Source organism: Arvicanthis niloticus, chromosome 7 (assembly GCF_011762505.2).
Source record: "Arvicanthis niloticus isolate mArvNil1 chromosome 7, mArvNil1.pat.X, whole genome shotgun sequence".
Classification (NCBI taxonomy): Eukaryota; Metazoa; Chordata; class Mammalia; order Rodentia; family Muridae; genus Arvicanthis; species Arvicanthis niloticus.
The window spans coordinates 80,483,920-80,494,730 of NC_047664.1; positions in this window are offsets into that span (position 1 = coordinate 80,483,920).

Below are 10,811 nucleotides of genomic sequence, written 5' to 3' on the forward strand. Positions count from 1 at the left end.
AATCTTACATTTCATGTTTTTCTTATAGATTATTTATGTTTTTTATGATTGTATCAGTCAATTTGTTTTTATTTTAAACTTTAATGTGTTAGAGTATGTATTTAAAAAGTGAAAAACCAGAAAATGCACTTGCTTTGAGATACATAATACATTGTGATGTATTCATTAATAAAAAGTAAATTCATTTTCCTCATTGAATTAAAATGTAAACTTACTTCTATATTATTTTTATAGGTGATATATTCTGTTACCTGAGTTTAATTCACTGTCCCATGATAGCAGCATTTTGTAGTTACATTGGTTATAAGAAAAAATTAACACCATGTAAACACACTTTCTGATAATATTTGTTCTTCATTGCTTTGTTTTTTCAATTGAATTTTGGGCTTACTAATTAATGATGGAATCCAGAAGATACACTCAGTGGAATTTGATTCAATTATTGCATTGCGTTTTGAGGATTTGTTTCTTGAAATTAAAACCTTTGGTTAGAAACATCATACAACTCTTTATTTCTTCTAAAAATTCTGATGTCCTTGAGAATTGACTGTTTTCTACAAAATCTTAGACAATTTCAGTATGTTTCTTTATAGTTTGCTTCTGTTTTATTTTGTGTTTATATTAATCTTCATAGGTAGGTTTTTCTTTCTTTTGAAAATGTTTGTATTATCTTTTTTTTTCTAGCCTTTTGCTGTGTAGCCTATGCTGCCTTAAGCTATTTACATAACCCAGAATGGCCTCGAAGTGTCTCTATGATCTGCCCAGAGAATTCACTTCAGGATTGATGGAGTCATATATGTATACTGTTAATCCATATGGTTAAGCCAGGTTTGTGTTCACCTTATACTCCTATATCATAAGAGGAGTTTCTTATTCAGTTAAATATTTAAATAATTCTGTTTTATTCCTTAATTTGTAATAATCCCATTATTATAAATAAATAAACAATTTTGGTAATTTGTTCTAAAATTTATAAAATTTTGACTTATCAGAAATGATAATAGATAGGAAAAATATTACTTGTTATTTCATGTACTTTACATAAAAAGCCTCAATGTTTAAAGATGTCTGCTGTTTTCTACTGAGCTTTGAAAAGTAAATGTATTATGTTTAATTTGTTTTCTTCTTTTTAATTTGATTTATTATTTAATTACAGAAGTACATTCTATCAGTTTGCACTTTAAATTCTATTATTAAATTAATTCATTTTCTTCTATTTTTTTCTAGAAATGAAGTTCCTGGAAAAAAAGCTAAGTGATTACATTATGTACTTTTTATAAATTGTTTGTTAGCATACTGCACTAAGATGTCTCTTGCCATGTACTTTTTGTATTTAGAAGTAATGATGAAATTGAATTATCTTTGTTGTTAGCAAGTTGATTCTAAATCTTCAATTGCTGCTATGGTTTAAAATATTTATCAGTAAACTGTCGTTCTGTAAATTGGCCATAAAATACAGTGCTAATCTATTGTTCCTCATTGTTTTCCGTTTAATGGTAGAGTTTTAATTGTTTTTCTAATGACTTCATTTGAATTCTTCTAAGAATATTCTATTGTCTGTTATGAAGTAATTTTCCCTAGATCTTTTAAATATATGACTGTTGCACTTCATACATAATCTCGGAAATCTCGTTTCTGATTGTGCATATTTGCTTTTTCCTTTCCTGTTTGTTAAATTAATATAGACCAGTGTTTCTCAACTTTCCTAATGCTCTGAACCTTTATTACAGTTGCTCATGAAGTAATGATGCACAAATTATTTTTGTTGCTACTTCATATCTGCAATTTTGCTACCATTATGAATTGTAATGTAAATATCTGACATGCAATATATACTGTATATGAAAACGGGGTGTGTGTGGCCAAGACCCACAGGTTGAGAACCTCTGTTATAGTCAGTAAATGAAAAGATACCTTGTTGATAAGAAATTCGGGTGTTTTGTGTTTGGGTGAAACCTTCTATAGATGCATGTTAGACCCATTTGATTCATCATGACTGTGAGCTTCATTATTTCTCTGTTTAGTCTGCATGACCTGTCAGTTGGTGAGAGTGGACTGTTGAAGCCTTCCCCTATTAATGTTTGGGGATCAATGTACTATTTAAGCTTTAACAATGTTTCTTTTACAAATGGGGGGGGTGCTATTGTGTTTTGGGAATAGATGTTCAGAATTGGAAATTTACCAGTAATCTTATTCACAAAATTTTGTCTCTTTAAAATGAATTTAAATCATTATAGTCAGTGGTTTTTTTTTTTTATCTTTATTCTATTTCCTCTGTACTAGCTACATTTCCCTACATTTCTCCCCCCCCCTTTGGTGTGGCAGTGTTCAATATATTCCCTTAAATATCAAATTGATTTAATATAATTTTAATTTAATATAATTTTTATCATTGAAACAACCACTTTTCCTCTATATTCCGAGTTAGCCCCACAGCACTGCTGAATATCTCTTTACATTATTTTTTGTATTATTCTGAACATTACTCATATTGTTATATATCTTCTAGCTTGCCAAGATTATTTTTTGAAAAATATTTCTTAATTTTCAATGTGTCTATTTTTTCTTATGTATCATTTCTCTTATGTAAAGTATTTCTACTTTAGATTATGGTTTCAATAAAATTCAATCTATAAAATACTTATGCTCTTTAAAGAATACAATTTTGGATCCCGGTAGCTGAGGCAGACACCCAGTGGGGTCTGCACCCTTGGGAAGATTGTATCCTCAGACATCCCTGGGAGGCCAGTGTCCTCAGGGAGGCAGGTAAGGCCAGTGGTACACCGCCCTATGCCCCAGACCCACAGCTGGGAGTAGGAAGCTTGCAGGACCCCCCTACAGGTACCCAACCCCAACCCTGCAGAACTCCACTCCCCTTCTGCTCCTCTCCAGATCCATCCCAGTAGCTGGAGCAGACACACAACGGGGTCTGCACCCTTGTAGAGACTTTATTCATTCTGAGACATCCCTGGGAGGCCAGTGTCCTCAGGGAGGCAGACAACCAGAGGGTCTGCACCCTTGTGGAAACTGTATCCTGAGACATCGCTGAGAGGCCAGTGTCCTCAGGGAGTCAGGTAGGGCAAGTTGTGCACCGCCCTATGCACCAGAACCACAGCTGGGAGTAGGAAGCTCTCAGGACAACTCCCCCCCCCCCCGGTACCCAAATCCTGCCCATGTGGAATTCCACTCCCCCTCTGCTACTCTCAGGATCCCGGGGGCGGGAGCAGGCATCCAGAGGGTCTATAACTTTGTAAAAATTGCATCCGGAGTCAGCCCAAGAGAAGTCAGTTTCCTCAGAGAGGCAGACATCCAGTGGGCCTGCACTCTTGTGGAAACCATATCCTGAGACATCCTAGAGAGGCCACCGACCTCAGAGCAGGGGATACCATACCCAGAGTCATCCTAGAGGAGCCAAGGAACCCAGAGCAGCAGACACCTTAACCTGAGACATTCTAGAGGAGCCACTGTACTCAGAGCAGCTAGAGCTCAGGACAACAGGATCACAGAGACATCTGGACACTGAGGAGTTCTGACACAAGCAAGATAACTGGAAAGACAGTCCCCAGTCAGAACCAGTGAGAAAGGATAACACTAGAGTTAACCAAATGGCAAAAGGCAAGCACAGGAACATAAACAAAAGAAACCAAAGTTACTTGGCATCACCAAAACCCGGTTCTCCCACCATAGCAAGCCCTGATCACCACATCACACAGGAAAAACAGGACACAGAATTAAAATCACTTCTCATGATGATGTTAGAGGACTTTAAGACGGTCATAAATAACACTCTCAAAGAATTTGAGGAGAACACAGGTAAACAGGTAGAAGCCCTTAAAGAAATGTAAGAAAACAACCAAACATATGAAGGAATTAAACAAAACTGTCCAGAATCTAAAAATGGAAGTAGAAGCCATAAAGAAATCTCAAAAGGAGACTACCCTGGAGATAGAAAACCTAAGAAAAAGACCAGAGGTCATAGATGCAAGCAGTACCAAGAGAATACAAGAGATAGAAGAGAGAATCTCATGTGCAGAAGATACCATGGAAAACATTGACACAACTGTCAAAAAAATACAAAATGCAAAAAGCTCCTAACCCAAAACATCCAGGAAATCCAGGACAGAATGAGAAGACCAAACCTAAGGATAATAGGTAAAGATGAGGGTGAAGACTCCCATCTTTAAGGGCCAGTAAATATCTTCAACAAAATTATAGAGGAAAACTTCCCTAACCTAAAGAAAGAGATGTCCTTAAATATACAAAAAGCCTACAGAACCCCAAATAAACTAGACCAGAAAAGAAATACATCATGTCACATAATAATCAAAACATCAAATATACAAAACAAAGAAAAAATACTAAAATCAGTATCAGAAAAAGGTAAAGTAATATAGAAAGGCAGACCTATAAGAATTATACCAGACTTCTCACCAGAGACTATAAAGCCAGAAGATCCTGGACTGATATCATACAGACCCTAAGAGAACACAAATATCAGCCCAGACTACTTTACCCAGCAAAACTCTCAATCAATATTGATGGAGAAACCAAAATATTCCATGACAAATCCAAATTTACACAATATCTTGCCACAAATCCAGCCCTTCAAAGGATAGTTGGTGGAAAACTCCAATACAAGGAGGGAAACTACAACCTAGAAAAAGCAAGAAAGTAATCTTCCAACAACCCTAAAAGAAGGTAGCTATACAAACATAACACCATTTTCCTTAATATCTCTTAATATCAATGGACTCAATTCTCCAATAAAAAGACATAGACTATCAGATTGGATACATAAACAGGACCCGACATTTTGCTGCATACAGGAAATGCATCTCTGTGAAAAAGACAGACACTACCTCAGAGTAAAAGGTTGGAAAACAATCTTCCAAGCAAATGGCCCTAAGAAACAAGCTGGAGTAGCAATTCTAATAACAAATAAAATCATTTTTCAACCAAAAGTAATAAAAAAAGATAAAGAGGGACACTTCATATTCATCAAAGGAAAAATGTACCAAGAGGAACTTGCAATTCTGAACATCTATGCTCCAAATGCAAGGGCACTCACATACATAAAAGAAACTTTACTAAAGTTTAAACCATACATTGCGCCTCATACAATAATAGTGGGAGATTTCAACACCCCACTCTCAACTATGGAGAGATTGTGGAAACAGAAACTAAACCAAGACACAATGAAACTAACAGAAGTTATGAACCAATTGGACTTAACTGACATCTATAGAACATTTCATCCTAAAACAAAAGAATATACCTTTTTCTTAGCACCTAATGGTACCTTCTCCAAAATAGATCATATAATTGGTCACAAAACAGGCCTCAACGGATACAAAAAAGATTGAAATAATCCCTTGTACCCTATCAGACCACCATGGACTAAGACTCATCTTTGACATGGACAAAAACAACAGAAAGCCCACATACATGTGGAAACTGAACAATGCTCTACTCTATGATAACTTGGTCAAGGAAGAAATAAAGAAAGAAATTAAAGACTTTTAGAATTAAATGAAAATGAGGACACATCATATCAAAACTTGTGGGACTCACTGAAAGCAGTACTAAGAGGAAAAATCATAGCTCTAAGTGCCCACAAAAAGAAAATGGAAAGAGCATACATTAATAACTTGACAGCACACCTGAAAATGTTAGAACAAAAAGAAGCTAATATACCCAAGAGGAGTAGACGGCAGGAAATAATCAAACTCAGGGCTGAAATCAACCAAGTTGAAACAAAAAGAACTATACAAAATATCAACAAAATCAGGAGCTGGTTCTTTGAGAAAATCAACAAGATAGACAAACCTTTAGCCAGACTAAACAAAGGGCGCAGAGACAGTACTCAAATTAATAAAATCAGAACTGAAAACAGAGACATAACAACAGAAACAGAGGAAATTTAAAAAAATTATCAGATCCTACTACAAAGGCCTATACTCAACAAAATTGGAAAATCTGGATGAAATGGACAACTTTCTAGATAGATACGAGGTACCAAAGTTAAACGAGGAGCAGATAAACCATCTAAACAATCGCATAACCCCTAAAGAAATAGAAGCAGTCATTAAAAATCTCCCCACCAAAAAAAGTCCGGGCCAGATGGATTTAGTGCAGAATTCTATCAGACTTTCCAGGAAGACCTAATACCAATTCTCTTCAAACTATTCCACAGAACAGAAACAGAAGGAACAATACCCAATTGGTTCTATGAAGCCACAATTATGCTCATACCTAAGCCTCACAAAGACTCAACAAAGAAAGAGAACTACAGACCAATCTCTCATGAATATTGATGCAAAAATACTCAATAAAATTCTCGCAACCCGAATCCAAAAACACATCAAAGCAATCATCCATCAGGATCAAGTAGGCTTTATCCCAGGAATGAAGGGATGGTTCAATATTCAGAAATCCATCAATGTAATCCACTACATAAATAAACTCAAAGAAAAAAATTACATGATCATCTCACTAGATGCTGAGAAAGCATTTGACAAAATTCAACATCCCTTCATGTTAAAAGTCTTGGAAAGATCAGGAACTCAAGGTCCATACCTAAACATAGTAAAAGCAATATACAGGAAGCCAGTAGCCAACATCAAACTAAATGGAGAGAAACTTGAAGCAATCCCACTAAGATCAGGGACTAGACAAGGCTGCCCACTCTCACCCTACCTATTCAATATAGTACTGGAAGTCCTAGCTAGAGCGATTAGACAACAAAAGGAAGTCAAAGGGATACAAATAGGAAAGGAAGAAGTCAAAATTTCAGTATTTGCAGGTGATATGATAGTATACTTAAGTGACCCTAAAACTTCCACCAGAAAACTCCTAAAACTGATAAACAACTTCAGTAAAGTGGCTGGATATAAAATCAACTCAAAGAAATCAGTAGCCTTCCTATACTCAAAAGATAAACAGGCTGAGAACAAAATTAGGGAAATGACACACTTCACAATAGTTACAAATAATATAAAATATCTTGGAGTGAATCTAACCAAGCAAGTGAAAGATCTATATGACAAGAACTTCAAGTCTCTGAAGAAAGAAATAGAAGAAGATCTCAGAAGATGGAAAGATCTCCCATGCTCCTGGATTGGCAGGATTAATTTAGTAAAAATGGCCATCTTGCCAAAAGCAATCTATAGATTCAATGCAATCCCCATCAAAATTCCAAATCAATTCTTTATAGAGATAGAAAGAGCAATTTGCAAATTTATTTGGAACAACAAAAAAAAAAAAACAGGATATCGAGAACTATTCTCAACAACAAAAGTACTTCTGGGGAATCACTGTCCCTGATCTCAAACTATACTACAGGGCAATAGTAATAAAAACTGCATGGTATTGGTACAGAGACAGGCATGAAGATCAGTGGAATAGAATTGAAGTCCAGAAATGAGCCCACATACCTATGGTCACTTGATCTTTGACAAAGGAGCTAAAACCATCCAGTGGAAAAAGGACAGCATTTTCAGCAAATGGTGCTGGTTCAACTGGAGGTCAACATGTAGAAGTATGCAAATCAATCCATTTATATCTTCTTGTACATAGCTCAAATCCAGGTGGATAAAAGACCTTCACTTAAAACCAGATACATGGAAACTAATAGAAGAGAAGGTGGGGAAGACCCTCGAATACCTAGGCACAGGGGAAAAGTTTCTGAACAGAACACCAATGGCTTATGCTCTAAGATCAAGAATTGATAAATGGGACCTAATAAAAATTACAAAGCTTCTGTAAGGCAAAGGACATTGTCAATAAGACAAAACGGCAACCATTGGGAAAAGATCTTAACTAATCCTACATCTGATGGAGGGCTAAAATCCAAGATATACAAAGAACTCAAGAAACTATACTCTAGACAACCATATAACCCTATTAAAAATGGGGTACAGAGCTAAACAAAATATTCTCAACAGAGGAAACATGAATGGCTGAGAAGCACCTTAAGAAATGCTCAACATCCTTAGTCATCAGCGAAATACAAATCAAAACAACACTGAGATACAACCTCACACCTATCAGAATGGCTAAGATCAAAAACTCAGGTGGTAGTAGATGCTGGTGAGGATGTGAAGAAAGAGGAACACTCTTCCATTGTTGGTGGGATTGCAAGCTGGTACAACCACTCTGGAAATCAGTCTGGAGGTTCCCCAGAAAACTGGACATAGCATTACCTGAGGATCCAGCTATACCACTCCTGGGCATATAGCCAGAAGATGCTCCAACATAATAAGGACATATGCTCCACTATGTTCATAGCAGCCTTATTTATAATAGCCAGAAGCTTGAAATAACCAAGATGTCCCTCAACAGAGGAACGGATACAAAAATGTGGTACATCTACACAATGGAGTATTACTCACGTATTAAAAATAATGAATTCGAGAAATTTATAGGCAAATGGATGGATCTAGAAATGATTATCCTGAGTGAGTTAACCTAATCACAAAAGAACACACATCGTATTTACTCACTGTTAAGCGGGTGTTAGCCCAAAAGCTTGAAATAGCGGAGACTCAACCCGCAGACCATATGAAGCACATGAAGAAAGAAACCAACAGGGGATGCCTCAGTTCTACTTAGGACGAGTAACAAAAATACTCAAGGGAGCAAGTATAGAAACAAAAAATGGAACAGAAACTGAAGGAAACCAACTATCCATGTAAGGTAACCTGGACTGCTGTCTGTTAACTCCTCTCAGCTATTTCTAAATAAAACATAGAGAACACCGTAACAATAAACTCCAAGCCATGAATTTGCTGTAGTCCCTTAACTCACAGGCTAACCATCTCAAATCTGTTAGAAAAGTTAAAGAAGGACTGGGTCTAAGCCTTGTATTCCTAAATGTGTCATACAGGCACAATGCCCATGTGAGTACCAATATTCATCTCATTTTTCTATCAATAAGAACCTCATACCAATGAAAACCTTAAATTTGAAATCAAAGTAAATTTTGTATCACTTAAGAGATTATAACTTCATCTTGATACTAATTATACAGATTTCTATCAATAGGTTGTGGCTATCCAATAAATCCTAGCTAATCCTCCCTGTTCCAACAAAACCTCTATTTTTCCCTAGAAAGACAGACCATTATTAACCACATTAGTCCCCAAGCCCAGGGAATAGGGGCGCTGACTCTTCTTTAACTTCTTCAAGCTGATTGGTAGAAGATCAAACTTAAATCTTATATAAAATTAAGTACTTTCATGAAGAAATTCATACCCATCCAATATGACTCTATATTGCTACAATTCTTTTAAACTTTAGTTTGAAGCTCCTTGGATACCACACAACATCCAATCTGTCATTGTCTGTATTTTCATAATAGGTTTAATAAACCAATAACACTGAAATTCTATTTTTCTTCTCACTTTTACCGGTACCATATATGATTCTTTATTTACTTTCTAAATCAAAATTTCTTTTTCAAAAATAATTTGTCCAATACAAATTGTATTTCTTTATTCTTTCAAATCACACTGTCAACTAGAGGATGAACACACAAGCAGGCATTTCATCAGAAATCATGTTCTTAATACTTTTGATTTTCTGTTTTTCACCCTGCAACACAAAATCCTGTTTTCCACATTAATTATTTTTCTCATTGTTAGGACAAAATAGTTCACAAAATCAATGGGAGGAATGGGGAGTTTATTTTGCCTCACCATTAGAGTCTATGTTTTACAAAGCCTGGGTTCACTCAAGGCAGCAGGAGTGTGCAGGGACAAGACTCATTCATTGTGCTGAATGCTCTGTCTTCTTTGTCAGTCCAGAAACCCATCCATAGAAAGGTAATGCTCACAGCATATGTCTTTTCTGGCTGATCTTAGATTATTGTCTCCTTGGCAATATATCACTTCCCTGATTAGATTACCCTTAATTGCTAATATATAAAATGCTTTACTACCAATATATTAATGTGTATTCTTTCACATTCTATCTTTTTCCTTTGGTAATTATTATTTACATTTTTGGCAAATAGTATAATATTACTTAAGGTCTGTTTCAATCATACACAATGTAGAAGGTTTTGCTATTGTTTGCAAACTATACCTTCAACATCCTACAACCACTGTTCTACTGAAACTGCTACTTTTCAGAGAATAGGAAAGCAAACATTTCTTGAACTTTCATTAAAAGTGCTGTATACAAAGAACTTCTACTTACAAAGTAAGGTATAATAAGTTAGTCAAGGTGTACAGGATTGCCCTCACTGTCTGGAGTTCTTTTTGCATTGTCACTGGATCCTATTACTGTACACAAAATACCTGTAAGCAGAGTTGTCTTTCATTATGATGATTAGTAGATTATTATTATCTTTGGAAGTTAGAATTTGGCATAATAGTATACCTAGCAATTAATATTTGAAATTAATTTCCAAAGGTTACTGAAATTATTTAATACAAATGTTTTTTCTACTTTATGGAAATTGTGATTTGCTTGTTATGTAATTTTCATTATTTTGTATGATTTCTTTACCTCCATTCTATTTCTTACATATTTTCCAGGTATTTCATTTTCACAAACTTTAAAATAATATCCAGAACTGCTGTATACATATGTGTGTACAAAATTTTAACCTTGGTCATATTCTTCTGAAAGGAAATGAGCTTTGTAAACTGACTTACAAATCTTACAATGTTAAAACCAGATGGCTTCATTTTTGTCTACTTGCTTTTAGAAGTCCTTAGGCATACATCTGAATAATTTTGTTTGTTTATTGATGCTCTTATGACCACACTGTATTTCTTTCACTGTCCATTCTGTATACCATAGACTCT